General features: G+C 44.8%; 1 long non-coding RNA gene across 3 annotated transcripts in view; it reads left to right on the top strand.

Annotated features, from left to right (window-relative positions):
• The window catches only part of LOC146068101 (uncharacterized), a 47,436-nt gene that overhangs the window by 18,589 nt on the left and 11,882 nt on the right, over positions 1-16,965 (top strand). For all 3 annotated transcript variants that reach the window (XR_014472959.1, XR_014472960.1, XR_014472958.1), the window contains exon 2: positions 15,359-15,422. This is a non-coding gene — a long non-coding RNA (uncharacterized LOC146068101). The remainder of the gene's footprint in view (positions 1-15,358; positions 15,423-16,965) is intronic.

Below are 16,965 nucleotides of genomic sequence, written 5' to 3'. Positions count from 1 at the left end.
CTACCCCATTAAATCTAGAATAGTACCATCGTCCCCATACCCCATAGAACTTAGTAACTGAGCTACTCGTCAGGTAACTACTCTTTTCATGGTCCATAGTGGTGTTAACTAATACAACCCATTCTTGGATCCTGGGACCGGTCTGGGCCATCCAAGAGCGTGCGATTGCGGTTTTTGCAATGGCGCATAGAATGATGCCAATATTACTCATTTCCTTGGGGATAATGTTAGAGGGCCATATTCCCATAATAAGTGCGGCGGGTTTGATAATGGATCTCGGAAAGCCCAACTCGACCAATATCTCCCCAACTTTCTGCCAAAACTTTTGCAATGTTTTGCAATCCCATAGGAGATGCCAAAAGTCGCACCCATTCTTCTTACACTTTGGGCATTTACTAACCGTATTCGAAAATCTAGACATCCTATCTGGAGTTAGATAAGTCCGATATAATATGTTCAACTGGATCTGCTGTATCCTGGTTGACCTAGAGGCCAGCGCAGGAGCAGCAAGAGCCAACCCCCAGGATGTTGAGTTCAACTCGGGAATATCATTACTCCATTTTTGAAGTAGTCCCTCCAGTTCCTCTCTTTGCATATACTCACTCAAAAACTTATAGCATTTTGATAGCTTTTTATATTGAGACATCTTTTTCAAGAAGACCTTGAGTGGGGAATCCTTTATAACAATTGGGTTATCTTTATTCACCTGATTTATAGCACTTCTAATTTGTAAGTATCTGAAGAACATAGTTTTTGGGAGGTCATATTCCCTTTGTAGCTGAGTAAAGGTTTTGAGTGAGTTTTCCATAAAAAGCTGGCCCAGAAATTGAATCCCATACTGCCTCCACAAACCACCCCCCTGATCACCCCCCAATCTCGCCAGTTGTGGTAGTGCAAAAATGGCCCGGTCTGGATCTACCTCTTCATAGTACATACGTTTGCTAATCCACTTCCAAATATTCCTTGCTTGTCTAAGCAGGGGAGGGGGGGATGTCCTGAATTTCACATTATCATCTAGCAATACCTGGAGTGGAGAGAGGCCCAGGGCCTCCTGTGTAAATCCAATGAGATCATCAGTCCATTCCTCCTCCCTCACCCAGCCAACCAAGTGTGTCATCTGGGCAGCGTAGTAATAAAGTTTAAGGTCGGGCATGGCCACCCCGCCTCGTTGTCTATCCCTATACAGTGAGGTCATTTTGATTCTCGGGGTTCTATTCCGCCAAATAAATGAAGATAATATTGCATTGATTTTCTTGAAATAGGATTCTTTAATGAGGGCTGGAGATTGCACGAATATATATAAAAGTTTCGGTAGGATTGACATCTTAATCAAATTAACTCGCCCAATAGTTGTCAATGGAAGATGTAGCCAGCCCTTACATTTATTTTTAATTTCAACTATCAGGGGGTCCAAGTTGTCTAGGGGAAAGCTAGCGTCTCTCCCCGAAACAACCACTCCCAAATACCTGAACCTATCTACCACCCGGAGGCCGAGGCTTTCACCACTCGGCCCGGTCCCAGCCCTCTGAGTTACAAGAAGGTTTGATTTACTGTAGTTAACAGTCAGTCCTGAATGTCTACCAAACTCCTTGAGCACCTCAGTAACTATCGGTAGTTGGTTAGCATAGTTCGCCATCCCTACCAACAAGTCGTCCGCATACAAGGATACAATATTATTTCGTATGCCCACCTCGCCTAGTTCTACCCGCAGCTTGCACGCCAATGGCTCAATGGCCAATGCAAACAACAGTGGCGACAGCGGGCAACCTTGTCGGGTACCCCGTAGCAAAGGGAAGGAGCTGGAGACATACCCATTCGCTGATACCCTAGCCGAGGGAGCTCTATACAGTAGAAAGACCCGGTCAATAAATTGGCGCCCAAATCCAAAGGCCATCATTGCCTGCCTAAGAAATGGCCACTCAATGGAATCGAATGCTTTATTCGCGTCAAACGACGCGAGTGCAACATCTCTTCCAAGTACATCGGCCATTTGAAGGTAGGTATATACTCTTCGTATATTCAATACCGTGGATCTTCCACGCATAAAGCCATTTTGATCGGGATGGACAATCTTATTTATTACACTATCCAGGCGATTCGCCAGAATCTTGGCATATATCTTTGCGTCTACTGTAATTAAGGATATGGGACGATATGAATCCAATAAGACCGGATCTTTACCACTCTTTGGTATAACTACAATGATGGCCTCCCTCATTGATTCAGCCAGATCTTTCTTAGCATCCATTTCCTGGAATATTTTTAGTAACCTCGGGGCTAGTATCTGCACTGATTGTTTATATATTTCCCCCGGCAGACCATCAGCCCCTGGTGCCTTATTGGTCGGCAAAGAATTTATAGCCGCCTCAACCTCATGCAATTCTAAAGGGGAATCTAGGAGGGTACGGTCATCGCCAGACAGCCTAGGGAGACTAATTGTATCCAAATAGGTTGCAGATTCCTCCTTTTGCGAATCTACTCTAGATTTGTATATTTCCCTGAAGTGAGTTGCAAAGGCCTCCGCTATATCGGCCGGCTTTGTATAGATCTCCCCAGTTTCTGTTTGAATTTTAGGTACTACATTCCCAGTTTTTTCAACCCTTGATAAATAGGCCATAAATCTCCCTGATCGATCGATATTTTGGTAGAATCTATGGGATTGCTTCAACATTCGATATCTAGTCATCTTTTGAAGATGTTCCACCCACTCTTTCTGTGCAGTGAGCCAATCCATCCTGTCAACTTCAGTTTTACCCATAATATATTTATGTTCCTTCTCCGTTAATCTAACTTCCAACTCTTGCGCAGTTTCTCGGGCTTTCCTTTTTACTTCAGCAATTCTTTTAAGCAGGTACCCCCTTAATGTTGCTTTAAATGAGTCCCAGACTATAGTGGGGCTAGCTGAGTCCACATTGGCATTAAAGAAGTGTTCAATCTCTATATTTAATTCCTCAAGACAATTAAGGTGGGACAGCCAGGCAGGGTGGAATCGCCAGTATCTATAACCATGCTGCAATTCAAGATCAACCCGCATTATCACTGGGGAGTGATCTGAAACCCCGCGGGGCTTATATTCTATCCCTACTATCTCACCAAGTATATCCCCAGTCGTAAAAATAAGGTCAATTCTTGAGAATGACTTATACGAGGCCGAGTAGCATGAGAATTGATTAAGCTTGGGATTTCTTTCTCGCCAAGCATCCCACCATCCCACCATTTTAACAAAATCCGCCAGTCCACTTCTGCTAGTGTCTTGGCCCCCTTGTTTATTCCATTTATCCATTATAGGGTTCATTACTGCATTAAAATCCCCAAGACAAACTACAGGAATATTCGGACGCTGAGAGGCAAATTCAACCGCTGCCCTAAGTACATCAAACGAAAAAGGGGGGGGAATGTAAACAGCCAAGATGCAATATCGTTTAGTGTTAACAACCCCGTCCAGAAAAACGAAACGACCAAGTGGGTCTAGTTTAGAGTCAATAGGTTCAAACATAACATTTTTTGTAACCAAGATCGATACTCCCCTAGAAGAGGAAGTAAAGGTGGAGTGGAATGCAGCACCTATCCAAGGGCGTTTCACTGCACCAGTTCTCCCCCCATGCAGGTGAGTCTCCTGGAGACATATTATATCCGCCTTAAAATCCCTACATTGTCTAAGTATCAGGGAGCGTTTGACCTTCTCACTTAGTCCACGGACGTTCCAAGTTAGAAACACAACCATAGTTTTTAATGGTACAACCTTGCGGCTTGATCTGCACCTCTCGTCGAGGTCTCCATCTGGTTATATCGTGGTCCCATCTGAGGACTATTGTGTCATATGACTGGGAGTACAACACGCATGTACATAATATCTCTGGTATCATACAGTAACACACAATAAAAAATACATAAATTGACAACATATACCCCTGTCCCTCGCCCACCCCCCACCCTGTATAACCTACCCCACTAGGCATACCTTCGGCCCGCCCTACATTCAAACTACCCCTTAAGACAGCCACCCATTAACGCTACCGCTGAGAGCACTTTACTATTGGTCACAATCCAATGGCGGTCCGAGCCCTCCGAGGGCCTCTTACTGGTACTAATCTCTTATGGCCGCCTCCCCTCCCCAAACCCAGTACCCCCCCCCCCCCCCCGCCCAATGATCCAGTCTCAATCAAAAAAAAAAAAAAAAAAAAAAAAAAAAAGGGAGGCCCTTATGTATCCATCAACAGTATTCTCAGCAATTATAGTCAACTTACACCTCTGTATTATCATATTAGTTTTATAAAGGAAAAATACAAAGGGAAAAAGGAGGGAGAGAAGGGAGAGAGAGAAAAAAAAAAAAAAAAAATTTTCCCTTTCCCCTTTCAACTCATGTATATTTCAACACCATCGACATCAGCCATATTGTACCCACTTAAAGACTACTTACAGCACACAGCTTTGTATTATAACAAAGGGAGAGAAGAGGAAAAAAAATAAAAATAAAAAAAAAAAAATATTTTCCCCTTTCAACTCATGTATATTTCAACACCATCGACATCAGCCATATTGTACCCACTTAAAGACTACTTACAGCACACAGCTTTGTATTATAACAAAGGGAGAAAAAAGGGAAAAAAAAAAAGAATAAACAAGGACTGAAACCAGCAGAAATAATACTATCAGCAATGACATGTCTTCCTTAACCAGGTGTCATTTGTCGATTGGATGGGAAGTTCCTGTCTAACCAGGCAGCCACTTCTCCTGGAGTGAAGAAAAACTTAGTCTCCCCACCGTTTATAATTCTCAATTTAGTAGGGTACAACATTGAATAGTTCAAATTCAGTTCTCGAAGTCTAGTCTTAACATTTTTAAACCCGGCCCTTTCTTTTTGTATCAAGTATGGAAGATCAGGGAATAGGGAGATCTTTTTCCCATTATATTCAAGGCCACCCTTTGCTCTTGCAATCCTCAGAATATTATCTCGGTCCTTATAATGCAGGATTTTTGCAATTAAGGTGCGCTGGACACCTCCGGGTATCGGGGGTCTCGATGGAACCCTATGTGCTCGTTCAACAGTGAAAAAGGGCGTTAGGGCCTCGCTTCCCAGACTCGATTTCAACCAATCTTCTATAAATTTTTCAGGCCGATCGGATTCTACTTTCTCCTCAAAACCCACAAATCTGATGTTATTCCGGCGTAAACGCCCCTCCATATCCGATATCTTGTTTTGAATATCTGACATTTTACCAGCTAAGCTTTTAACCTGGGTCTGAAGAGGCGACATTGAGTCCTCAATACAGGAGACACGCGATTCCACCTCCGTCATCCGATTTCTGAGTTTTTGTGCATCGTCTCTCAGCAGTACAATATCAGATTGCAGTTTATTAAGCTGTTCTGATAGACGAGACTCACATGAATTAACTGCATCTAGAACCTGTTGGAGGGTCACCTCCCCTAGTTGTTGGGGGGGGCTACCCCCTTTTGTGGGTGTAGATTGCGGAGTGGCCTCTCTTGAATCGGTGGGATTTTTTGCCTGAGATCTTGCAAACTTCTCTAGTTTAGCAGCGGCCGAGCTCTGCGTAGTTTTCCCCATTATGGAAGCAGTAGCGCACAGTCGATGCTAACTGTTTACAGTGTCCAAAGAGGCTCAGAGATATTTAGCTATCAGCAGGGATATATATCTTTATATTGGCCACAATATTGGCCGCCACTATATCAGGATTACCAAACCAGGGTATAGGAATAGAATGCTGCTGGTCACCAAAGGTTACTACTTAGAGTAGTTGATATACCGAGACTGTCCTTCACCACACACACGGGGCAATTTTATCACGCGTTTGGGCAATCCCCTTCAGCCTCAACGGTTTAAACAGAGTCACTCCACCATTTACCTAGATCAGTTAATATTGCTGACATCACTGGTGTAATTAATATGTACCGGAGGTAGAGAGGATTCTCAGCAGCAGCCCAGTTGCATAAAAAACCACAAGCCCAATTCTACTGTTCTTATACAGTGTGTGTGGGCTTACCATCAACTTGACTGTTGAACCAGTCTACTCCATTGTAGATCCCAGTGTGGCTGTTATACAGACGGCTAGAACTCACTGTTCACCCCAGTATGGCATCCCTCCTCCTGGCTGTGTATCGTGTTCAGGATCCTTAGCTTCTTGTGGGTCCTCTGCCGTGGAAGCAAAAAGATGGAAGCACCGGTCTGCAGCTTACCGCGTGCAGTAACTCCAGCACGCCGCCCATTCACAGCACCCTCCTATTTCCCAAAGAACGGCAGCGTCTCACCACGCGTCACAGCGCGTCACGGTTCCCGGCGTGCAACGGGGTCCGGCAGGGATTCAGCACAGAACAGCCAAGGGAAAAGGGCCCCCGTAACCTCACCACACGATGCGGCAGCCAAGCATTGAGGGCGACAGTTCAGAGCAACTACCCGGCAAACAGGCACCTGATGACCCTGGGCATGTCACGCAGGTAACGGGCGGGGTGGCGAGAAGCCGGGGAAGCAGGTCCGGAGGTGATCAGCGACACCTCATCTCGTGCAGCCCTCGGAGAGGTCGGAGCTCCTCCCCTACGTACACGCCGTCATGACCCACGCCCCGACAAAATCTATTCTTGAATAAGATTTGTGAACACATGAAAAGAACGTATAGTCCCTGACAGTTGGGTAAAGTACCCTCCAGATGTCATACATTCCAGCTCTGTGTGTGATCTCATTAAATTTATCCACCGCTCTTTTATATTTGTCACCTGATTTTAAGTTTTTCTGCTCTGATTTATCCATTTTAAGATCTCTTACTAAGTTAAAGTCTCCTAATACAAACAAAGCTCCCTCTGCTATTGAATTAAACTTTTGCCAAAAGGTTCTCAGAAAACCAACCTGTGCAGTATTTGGTGCATACACCGACGCAATTGTGACTTTTTTTATTATTAATGCTCCCCTTTAGTATTAGATATCTTCCTTCTTTGTCAGTTACTGCTAGCTCTATTTCCATTTTAATCTCTTTTTTAATCAAGATAGCAACTCCCGCCTTTTTCCTTAGTGCACTTGAAAAATAGGCTTCAGTATATTTACCATTACACAAGTTGGGTTGCTGTGCCCTTGAAAAGTGTGTTTCTTGAAGTGCTGCGATCCCAACATCTTGATCTTTTAAGTACTTCAAGATTCTCCTTTTTTGTGGTGAGTTTAAGCCTTTTACATTCAAGGACATCAGTTTTATCAAACTACCCATGTTGTTGCATAGTTCCTATCTCTGAAATTAGTTTCCCTCCTGTCAATACAAACATTACATAAAAAACATACATTTCCCATCACCCGACACAATAAGGTGCTATCTCTCGCACCATAGAACTCCCCTCTTAAGAAGAGTTGCATGAACATTATTAGGGGGTAGCAACCATGTTTTCCCCCTCTCCTAAGTCCAAGTCTGCTCTGGTCCTAAAAAAAACCTGCTCCTTTCTAAATTAAACCAGTCTCCTCCCAACCTTCCCCATTAGAGCGGAGAGAAGTCAGGGCGATGACGGGTGATGAAGGGGGGGGGGGGGGGGGCGGGCGAACAGGGGCGAGGGGTGTAGGGAAGGAGGAAAGAGGGAGGGAAAAGATAAAAAAAAGGGGGACGAAGCAGATATGTGCTTTTTTCTGCTGGGCTCAATATTTCTTCTACCATACTGTTTCTAATTCTTATTTTTAAGCTCGGCAATCGTGTTTATCCATATATGATCCAAATAGCTTATTTTAGAGTATCTTTTCATGATACGTAGCTTAAGTGTTTTGATCCTACCAGGATCTCTTTTTAAATGTGAGAATCTTTGTGCCTTTTAGTGAGTTTTACCTATTTTATCTAACCCAACCGATGGGTTGTACAAAGAGAAAAAAGAAGGGATATTATCCACACTCTAAAAAAAAAAAATCTTTCTAAGAGGTGCTTATCTATATATTTCCATACAAGGAAATACCTCTAAGTGAAAAGCCTGTACCTTATTAGGTGAAGTATAGATTAAATCGTGAAAGGTGAATATTATCCTAATTATACTAAGATCCCAGGATATAGCTTATCTGTATCATCAGCTACATATATGAGCGCCGTATAGATGTGAGAATCATTATGAGCCTTAAAAAAAAAAAAAGGAAGAGAACAGAGAGTCTGGCATGCTCTACTTTACACGATCCAATTCTTAGGCCCTATATGGGTCCTTACCAAGGACCAGATGCTGTCCACTTATGCCATGGTACTGAGCATAAGTTTGCAAATTTTTACCTCTACCCATCTTTGACTTATACATGTTAATCATTTCAAAAGGGAAAAAGGTCACTTCTAAAAAAAAAAAAAAAAAACCAAGATAAACTGCTTTGCCTACTATATTATGCGAGGTCTAGATCTTTAGCCCTATTTGTATCTCTCTTGAGGACCAAATATTGTCCGCTTAAATAATATTGAGCATAAGATTACGGATTTTAGATCTACTCATCACTAGGCTATATACATTAACCCTTCGCAGGTGCAGCAGTTACTTGTAGTAAAAAAAAAAACCAAGGGTGCTTCACAACCATCCCGCCCCCCCCCCCCCCCCCCCCCCCCAATGTCCAGTCCTGAAATGAGGAACGGATAAGCAGAACTTTGTACCAAGACAGGCTGTCGTTCTCTTTCTTCTAAGTAGCAGTTACAAGTTACAGTAGTCCATTCTTGTTGCAGCGAGCTTAGTTTTTCTCCACCTCTGTTCGCTGCTTGCAGGTTCCATTGATTTATACCCTCTCTTGCTTCTTCCTCTGTTCTCCAGACTTTCACCGTTCCTTCGTGTGACACTATTAGCTTCACAGGGAAGCCCCATTTATTTGGAGGTCACCCAGTGCCTCTACCATTCTAGCCTCATTTCTAGATGCCAAAAGAATTTGTTCTTTTATATGGTAATAGTGCAGTCTCAGAATTACGTCCCGCGGTAGCTCAGCTTGCACTGTTTTTGGTTTATGTAACCTGCGTATCCTATCAATGATGAAAAGTTCTCTTGGAGCATCTGGGAGAATATTGTGAAAAAGATCTAAAGCGTATTTGTTTAATTGGGCATCTAGACTCTTTTCAGGGATCCCCCTGATTTTAATATTATTCCTCCTAGCACGATCTTCAGCATTAATCAGTTTCTCTCTGAGAAAAAGCACTTCTCCTTGTAGGGTTTCATGTGCTGTTTTTAACTCATTATGTGCTTCAACTGTTATATCCAATTTTCTCTCTAATTGGTCAGTCCTTTCTCCCAATGCTGCAACCTCTTTTGTTACTTCTTGGAACTGGGTTTTAAACTCCCCTGCCAGGTCAGATTTTAATTCTGACATCAATTGAAGCATCTTACGCAGAGTAATAGGATCATCTAAGCTATCTTCTTCTGTGGCCACCGACAGATTTGAGCTGTTTTGAGCAGCATTTCTCTGTATATTTGGTGAGATGGAGGTTCTATCTTTAGTTTTATTTGTCGGGGTTTGTACATTTTTAAAAATACTTGCTGGTGGATTCACCGCCATTTTTGTTTTTTTTTGTCGGCATTGGGAGAGGCGTTTCCCAGTAGGGATGTATAGGCAGGAGTTTTTAAGTATAGACAGTATTACAGTATCTCTTATCTGGATCACAGGTGATGAGTCCTACAGGGGGCAAGCAGGAGAGGGAGCTTTTAGCATTTTAAGACTTTTGGAGTGGGGTGAAACAGCACAACATTTTTATTCTAGCATTGTGTATTTATCAGAGGGTATCCAGCCATCTTTCCCCTGTAACCAGTTGAATGCATAGTTGGGGAGGGGTGACGCAGAACACTGTAGGTGCCATACATAATCATATTATGGGGCTTGATAGCATGTCCGTACATAACACCTGGTTTTAAGGTAGCAGGATATATGCAGTCTCTTATATATTCCAAAGGAGAGTCTCACCTCTTTCCTCGGATCCTCGGATCTCACTGTAGGCTCCCTCAGTACAGCCAACCTTAATCCATGCTCCCCTGTCTGGGTTCAGCTGTTCCAGCCTGTACTGCACTCACGTGCTTTGGTGTTCAGCGTCTCCTTTCTGTGCTGTGGCGGGTGGGCGTTCGTGTCCAAGCACTCTGCTGCTTCCAGGTTTGTGCTGCCAATATCTCCTCCGCGCCGCTGGGCAGCTCTGTGCCTTTCTCCGGATGCTCCTCGCTTCCCCGTCAGCACAGCAGCTCAGGGCGGCAACGGGCGGCAGCGTTAAATGGTCCGCTTCCCAGAGCTCCGCTCGCCTCCTCCCTTCCAGCACCAGGCGTCCTGCGTCCCACACCCTCTCCACGTTGTGACGTCTCAGTCACGACCTACAGTAAGTCATAATGCATTACAATGCGTGGGCTATTTCCGAAGTCTTTTGTTGAAAGGTTGTTGCATCTCTGCTCATTAAGGGGTGTGTAATGTATATGTCATCGCTGTCTCTTATTTGGACAGGGGGACAACTGGGTAAACCGATTATAACTAGGGCTGGACATCGGCACATCCCTCATAGATGGTTGCCATCATTGGCTTTTAAAGCAAGTACCATTGATGGTTATAAAGTATTCTACCACCCACCATCGATGGCTCCTTCTATTGATTTGCTGCGCATGCGCAGAGCAACGGGACTGGCCAGGATGTGCGTGCAGGCACAGAAGAAATGTTTTAACTATCCATCCAGTTTAAGGTTCTTCCGCGCATGTGCGCACCTCCCGGCAGGGCGGTCCGCTTGCAGCGATGCTGCTGAATGCTGTGCACCCAGTGCGCATGCACTCCCCAACCTTACCATCGCAAGCCATCCATCGATGGTATAAAACTATTCAACCCTCCACTATTGATGCCCAAAACATTGAGCACTAGGTCCCAACCGTCGATGTTTTTGGAACATCGAAAGTCGATAACCATCCCTTATAATGTAGCACACACGTATACTGCAGCACAGTGTGGAGAGTGTGTCAGTCATTCACCCCAATCCCTGCGCCAGTGGCACTTATGCTCTTTGGGGGGGAAGTCAGTTGATGCAGTACTGATTTGCCCTGGCTGAACTGCAGTGGGATCTCGCCCAAGTATTTGCTACCCCATAAGGGTAGGAGGCGTTTTGGGGTAAAACGGGGAAGTATCGTCTGGGAAGAGGGGGCGAGTTGGGCTGGCATTGCTAGGGTACAAATGCCGCTTCACTAGAACTGCACTTTATCGGATGATTGAATGACCCCCTATGGGGGTCTATGTACTTTGGAGGGAGATAAAGTCCCACCCAGTCAGCTCCTGTCATGTTACAGGCTGAAAAATGAGAGGATCAGTTTGGCTGGTACTTTATCTCTCACCAAGGCTCATGAAATAAACCTCATTATCTTCACTTCATCTCTCCCCAAAGCTAAGCACATGACCCCTCTTTTCCCGGTCAATATAAACACTGATACCCTATTGTTCTATTCTTTTGGTAGAAGACCTATCTCTGTTTATCTTGCTGTCCCTCTCTGTTTCCTGATGTTACCGCCCCCCCTTCCCTGATAGGCTGCTATGTGGACTGTGTGCTCTGATTCCTGATGTTACCGCCCCCCCTTCCCTGATAGGCTGCTATGTGGACTGTGTGCTCTGATTCCTGATGTTACCGCCCCCCCCTTCCCTGATAGGCTGCTATGTGGACTGTGAGCTCTGATTCCTGATGTTACCGCCCCCCTTCCCTGATAGGCTGCTATGTGGACTGTGCGTTCTGATTCCTGTATATCTGCTTTCTGCGGCTGGGTGATGCCGCTTTGATATGACGTTAGCCGGTAACTGTTTCAGGTTTTTTTTATTTTATATCCTTTTTATAGTAACTTTATAATGATCTGAGAAGGTTCCACCCTGCTACCGTCACTCATTACAGCCCATCATCACTGATGGTTGGAGGATCATGGGGCGCAGTAGCCCAGTGTTCAGGTCAGATCTCACTCCAAGCCGTGGTATAGATTGCGTGGCTGCAGCCCCAGTTCATCCAGACCATGATATTATAGTTAGAGGTAGGGATGGACATCTGAAGCCCCCCATCAAATGATGGCTTGTATTCTACCAGTGAAACTTTCAATGCGATGGTAACTAACCATCACATCAAAAATATTCAATGGTGAAAATAAGTTATGACTAGCGCATGCGCAAAAGTCTGAGCTGATATAAAGTTCTGTGACCTCACTCTCTCCTCTGAATCCTCCTGATGGTGTGTCTGTGGTGTGTTCTGTGTGTGAGTGACTGCTCTTGCTGTAGGGTGAAGTCTGTGCTCTGATTGGTTCTCGGAGTCAGTGTGGGCCCTGTTGCCTATCAGCAATCCTGCAGAGGTGCTGGTCACGGCTGTGGGGGGGACCCCACGCCGATTTTTATTTTTTTAATAGGTAAAAGGGTGACAGCTATAATTATGCCCTAACCCAGCCATTATGATAATTTTGGTCACATGTGACGTGTCAATAGCCCAAATCGAGACAGTGTGTACGGTGGTACAATCTTTTTCTTGCGACTATTTGGACGGGAGTACATCAGACGTCGCAAGTAAAATTGTACAGGTGTGTACGCGCATGTTGGCTGTTGTTTGTGGTCCGACGGGAGTACGGTCGGCCGAACGGTTGCCAGAAATAGGGATTGTATAGATGTGTACCCAGCTTAAGCCGGCTCCTGACTGAAGCAGAGAGTCAGCCACCAAGGAACCTAGGAAGTTTCCCTGAACAGACACCGCTATTAGGAATTAGAAAAAACAAGCCACTATTGAAACACCATCAAATGATTAGCATTCGATGGCGACAAACATTGAAAGGGCACCATTAAATGCCAAAAACACTACCATTGGAAGAAAAACATTGATGTTTCTGAAATATAGACCATCGATGTCCATCCCTAATTAGAGGTCTATCCAGGGATGACTTATTCAATCTTCCGGTCATTACAGTAGATGTATAAACTTATATATAACATTTTTTTATTATCATTTAGATGGCACCACAGGATTGGCAGCGCCCAATTACAGAGTACATAACTATTCAAAGCTTCAAGACCATATATAGCTAATACAGGGTCAGGATGCCAGTGTTCAGTATACCAATGCCAGCATCCCAACTGCCCTCACAATACCATTGCCAGGACTTCAAATTCATTAGGATCCCCCTCTGTAAGAATGCGGGGCTATCTAGTGGCCAGCTGAGGAAGGGGAGTGGGTGGTTAGGTTTAGGTATTAGTGGGGGAGAAGGGGACTTAAGGTTAGGCTTACGTGGTGGGTTGCAGGGGTTAGGCACTAGAAGTTAGGGTCCGGAGGGGGAGGCACTAGCAGTGAGAGTCCAGGGGGTGGGGGTTGGATACTAGAAGGGAGGGTTTGGGGGGTAGGGGAGAAGATTAGGGTGCCTTCCGAGCCCTTGTTGGCATTTCCACTATAGCGCTGTAGGGGTTTCTATAATGACTGCCGGAATACTAAACGCCGTTCTGGTGTAGGTATCCCATGTAATGCCATTGGCGGGAGAATGGATAGAAGAGCAAATGAGGAGAGAGGGCCCTGCTTGTGAGAGCGTGCGGCTCATACATACAGGGCGATATAACTCTGCAATGTGACTGGATACTTAGTGCATGCGACACCCCAGGCAGGGAGGAGGAACTGCAGTGGTTTTGAAAGACTCAAGGTGCTAAAATGAACACTAGATGACATTGAAAGTAATTTGCAATTTGGGCCCGATTCCGCCTTGTGCTGAGAAATCATACCAAATCGCATGTGTATGACCAGAGTCGGAGGTCAGACCTGCAGAACATAAGATAAAATGGAATCTGACCTGTCAGGGGCTCATGGCTCATGGCTCAGTGCCTCCATACGTATGTGCCAGCAGGTCTGACCTCCGAGCAGGAGATTTGAAAGAAGAAAAAAAAAAACATTGAAAAGAATGGGGGCTGCTGATTGGCTGAGAGAGCTAATCAGTGCTCGCCCATTCTTATGAACGGTTTTCTTTCTTTTCTTTTTTTATTCTCCTGCCCCCACTGCTATACATGTGATAAATCAATGTAAAAAATGTCACATCAAGTTCCAAAATTGCATGTGAGCCTCCTGGGGAGCTGCCAGGTGGACCACGGGGGTATTGGATGCATCTTCTCCCCTCGGAGAAGTAGCACAGGAGGTTATTTTGGTTGGTTATTTTGGTTAATTCTTTCTTAGATGGACAAAACCATGTGCACTGCAGGTGGGGCAGATGTAACATGTGCAGAGAGAATTAGATTTGGGTGGGGTTTTACTTCAAAGTGAGATCTATATTGCAGTGTAAAAATAAAGCAGTCCGTATTTTCCCTGCACAGAAACAAAATAACTCACCCAAATCTAACTCTCTCTGCACATGTTGCATCTGCCCCACCTGCAGTGCACATGGTTTTGTCCATCTAAGAAGGAATTTGTCAGAAAGAATGAACGGGAATAACCCCCACAGTGTGTGGGAGCCTATCACCCTACTTAATACTTACTATAATTAACTGTAATGGGACCTCTCATCCCCAATGGCATAGCCTCCACTGTTGGTATTTGGAAGTGATAGCAATTACCCGGGTGCCTTCTGGAGGATCATGTAGTCACTGGCGCATACACAGGCAGCGGCACTACATGGGATTTTTCGAAGTGCTTTTAATATCCCGACGTTTCGGGGTGTGAAAACCCAGTTTTCAAGGTGTACATAAACCGTTTATGTACAACATGAAAACGGGTTTTCACACCCCGAAACATTGGGATATTAAAAGCACTCTAAAAAATCCTATGGAGTGCCGCTGAGGTCATGGGTTCCATTTCCACCATGGCCCTAACTCTCCTCTTCTTCTTATTCCAATGTCGCTCGGGGATGGGAGGACTCTTCTTTTCGCTGATTTGGGGGTTTGGGGTTCTGACTCCGCCATTTTTCTATCCTGTCCGTAGACGCCAAAACTGAACTTGTAATATTTTGAACTCGTTTTAACGCTTTGATACCTTTCTTTCTTCCTTGCAGGTAAGTATCCTTTTCTTTACAGGTTCGGATTGAAGAGGACACGGGAACTTCCAATCAGTTATAAGATTTAAACAATTTATTACAGAAAGAGCAAATATAGCTATTCACAAACAAATATCAAATTCATAAATCACAAGAACAACTGCAACTCAGATTTTATTGATCTGGAACAACAGCCGGTGACTCTAATTCAATTGTTTCACTCCTGCAGGGCCCTAAAACAAATCATTAGGCAACCCTACCTGCTGTTTCTAAAACCAATAAAGTGGTTATTAACTTTCACAAAATAATTACATCGCAGTTTACAATGACAACTCCTGCAATACTTTCAAGTTATTATTGCGCAATAATATGAATACTATATAAGTGCACTAGTCTCTATCTATAATGCTGGAAGGATTAACGTTTTTTTTTTCTTTTATTTTAGAACTCCACAGTCATTCAAGTACATAGGGGCTTTAGAAGTTACAAGTCTCCACGACGTGCTTGAAGTAAGTTCTTTGAATCCTTTTAAATGCCAGGTGATAACCAAATATTTGTAATCTCACAGTGTAGTTGGTAATGACAAAGTAGCTTGGAAAGATTTAACAATTGTATCCAATGAGGTAATTCTTCTTACATAAAGTCTGCTGCTCTGCTGAATATTTAATAGCTACTATGACAGGGTTGCACGGGCATACATTCCACAACCTAATTTGCTGCACGGTGTGAAACGAATAGGCATAAAGAAGTATCCCTTTAAGATGCGCTGTGCTGCCTGAATGTGTAACAATTAGTCTCTTTTATGCAGTCGAATACTTATATGCTATAACTACTGCGTTCCTGAGGTAACCTCCACTGAAAGGTCTAATGCTGACAGTTCTTTAGCTACTGAACTGTAATGTCTGCAACACTGTACCGCATACTAAGTACTTGCTCTCAGCTGTACTGTCTTAAAATTGATATATAGAGGCAGAAAGGTAAGAAGTGTCTGAATGCAGCAATGCTTCTTCACTCTATTCCTGTCAGCTGGTTTCCTAAGGGTTAACTCTGGCTGATAAGGGATACACTGCGCTTATTTGTCTCACTCAGACTGCTGGTGTTATAGTGGATAACTCCCTCTATAGTGCTGAGCTATTACACTGCTCCTTTTCTCCTGTACTGAGCATTTTCTACATTGCCTGTCACTCAGTTCTCATAGTCCTCCCTTGACTTTATTATGGGCAGTTAGGGGCGGACCTGGCTTCAATATGGTGGGGCTGGGTAACACTCACCACACCCCATCTTCTCCTGCTGAGGCTGGTCAGCGTCTCCACAGAGTCCGCCTGGTCTCCGCCTCTGTGCCGCCTTCTGGATGATGCGGCCTCCTCCGTCCTCCCCTCGGATGACGCGGCCGCCTGCAAGACGCGGCTCCCTCCTTCTGACAGGGCCGTCCTATCTCTCACCTCTCCTCCGCCTCCTCGATGACGCGCCGGACCGGATCTCGCAGCGGGGATCTCCTCAGATGCCGCCCGGCGATGACGCGGCTGACTCCGGAACTCTCTGACGGCTTCTTCAGTTCAACTCCGCCGGAGGTCTCTCCTGCTGCCGCCGATCACTCCCTGAAGGTCCCGGACACGCTGGTCAGTCTCTCAGCCATTCCCAGCACAGCTCTCTATCGCTTATCCGGCTGCGTAGCTCTGCAGTGTTCCCTTATTCTCCTCAGGTAACTCACTCCTATTTATAGTTATCTGGCACGCGATCCTCTGCCTTCCCGCTCCCAGCGCGTGCAGGGAAACTTTATTAAGCAGGGTTATGTTCAGATCAGTCCTCGAGGCTCTCTGGAAAGGTCAATTGATTTGGCCTTATATTCTTGCACTCTCCGGGTGGCACAGTCCAATCCCTTCAGGGGGAATTGTGGTGTACAAATAACATTGCTTTTCATAAAAGTCTATCTTGCCTTCTGTGAAGGCATCTATGGATATATATATATATACAGGTGTCCATCAAACATGCAACGTCCCCTATGGGGTTAATCTATCTATCACAGTGCAAGCAGTGGGTTCATGTTAACAA

Source organism: Crinia signifera, chromosome 1 (assembly GCF_055691185.1).
Source record: "Crinia signifera chromosome 1, ASM5569118v1, whole genome shotgun sequence".
In the NCBI taxonomy this organism is placed as follows: Eukaryota; Metazoa; Chordata; class Amphibia; order Anura; family Myobatrachidae; genus Crinia; species Crinia signifera.
Note: the sequence above shows the minus strand (reverse complement) of the source record. Positions and strands in the feature narration are given on the sequence as shown.